The sequence below is a fragment of the Pinus tabuliformis genome, chromosome 3_1 (genome assembly GCF_031772625.1).
Source record: "Pinus tabuliformis cultivar Carrire ecotype Pingquan chromosome 3_1, CPIR1, whole genome shotgun sequence".
Taxonomy (NCBI): Eukaryota; Viridiplantae; Streptophyta; class Pinopsida; order Pinales; family Pinaceae; genus Pinus; species Pinus tabuliformis.
The window spans coordinates 155747739-155750016 of NC_142301.1; positions in this window are offsets into that span (position 1 = coordinate 155747739).

The window sequence follows — 2278 nt, forward strand, 5'->3', positions numbered from 1 at the left end:
AGTGGAGGAAAATGGTAGACAAATAGGTGTAAAATAGAGGTTCTACACTGCCATCCAATTTTCCTTTCCTGGATTGTTCATGTACCTTCTTACAACTCCCACTGCATGTGCAATATCAGGCCTTGTGCAGACCATTGCATACATTAAGCTTCCAACTGTTGATGCATATAGAACTTTAGACATATAATCCATGTCTTCTTGGGTCTTTGGACATATTTCCTTACTAAGTTTGAAATGGCTAGCAAAAGGTGTACTAATTGGTTTTGCATTGTGCATATTAAATCTTTTCAACACCTTTTGTATGTACTCATTATGGGACAATGTTAATTTACGATTTTTCCTGTCTCTAGTTATTCTCATACCAAGGATTTGTTTTGCAGCTCCCAAATCCTTCATTGCAAATGAATTTGCCAATTTTATTTTGAGCACATTTATTTCCTGCATGTTAGACCCTGCAACAAGCATGTCATCTACATACAATAACAATATAATATAGCTGCCATCATTTTGCTTTTTCAGATAAACACAATGATCAGAGTGACATCTAGTATAACCTTGTTCAGACATAAACTTGTCAAATTTTAGATACCACTACCTTGGAGCCTGTTTTAAGCCATACAAGCTCTTCTTCAACCTGCACACTAATTTCTCCTTCGCTTTCACTTCATATCCTTGTGGCTGCTGCATATATATCTCTTCCTCCAAATCCCCATGGAGAAAGGTTGTCTTTACATCTAACTGCTCAAGATGCAAATCTTCAACTGCTACTAGACTTAAAATAGTTTTGATTGAAGTCATTTTAACAACAGGAGAAAATATTTCATCAAAATCAATACCTTTCTTCTGTGCAAACCCCTTCACCACAAGTCTAGCTTTGTACCTTTGTTTTCCTCCATCTTCTTCCTTCAGCCTATAAACCCATTTATTCTTCAATGTAGTTTTTCCTGCAGGAAACCTGACTAAGTCCCAAGTCTGGTTATGCATTAAGGAGTCCATCTCTTCTTCCATGGATACCTCCCACTTCTTCCTGCTTTCAACCTGCATTGCTTCTTCATAACATTCGGGTTCACCAGAATCAGTCAACAATAAATAATATAATGAAGGAGAGTATCGTTCAGGGGGTCTACTTATCCTGGTAGATCTTCTAACACCACTTTCAGGTGTTTGGGGTGCCTGTTGCTATTGTGATGGTTGTTGTTGTTGTGGTTGTTAATTATTATTATTTTTAGGCACCTTTACTTTTTCAGTGATTTCATCAAGAACTGCGTATTCCTTGTTTTCTTTTTCCTGTTTGTTTTCCTGCAACTGATTCTTATACAAGACCTTTTCATTGAATATTACATCTCTGCTCCTAATGATTTTGTGATTTTCGTAATCATATAAGCGATAACCAAAATCATTAACACCATATCCAATAAAGGTACATTTCTTTGACTTTGCCTCAAGCTTTGTTCTATTTTCTTTATCAATATGAACAAAGGCCTCACAACCAAAAGGCTTTAAAAAGGAGTAGTTTATCTTTTCACCTGTCCATGCTTCCTCTGGAACACCACCATCCAAGGAACTTGAAGGCCCTCTGTTTATTAGATAAATAGCAGTCTCTATAGCATCTGCCCAAAATTGTAAAGGCAATCCTGCATGTAATCTCATGCACCTTGCGCGCTCCATGATTGTTCTGTTCATCCTTTCTGACACACCATTTTCTTGTGGTTTTCTTGAAACTGTCTTCTCTCTGCGAATTCCATGCTCTGAACAGTACCTATCAAACTCTTTGTTGCAATATTCACCTCCATTGTCTGATCTGAGACACTTTAATTTCTTTCCTGTCTCAATCTCAACCAAAGCTTTCCATTTCTTGAAAGTATCAAATACATCAGATTTATTCTTAATACAATAAATCCAAGTTTTTCTAGTTGCATCATCAATAAAAGTAACATAATAATGAGAGCCACCAAGAGATGATACCTGAGCAGGTCCCCATACATCTGTATGCACAAGCTCTAATTTTTCGCTCTTCTTTTCTTTCCCAACTCTAAGAAATCTGACTTTCTTCTGTTTTCCATAAATGCAATTCTCACAGAAGTCCAAATCAACATTCTTCAAACCCGGCAACAAATTCCTTGAGTGAAGAATCTTCATCCCCTTTTCACTCATGTGTCCGAGCCTATGATGCCATAATGCTGCATCTGCTCCTTTGGAAGTTAAAGCATTAACAGAGTTAGAAATACCATTGCATAAATACAATGTACCAACCTTTTCGCCTTTTTCTATTACCAGG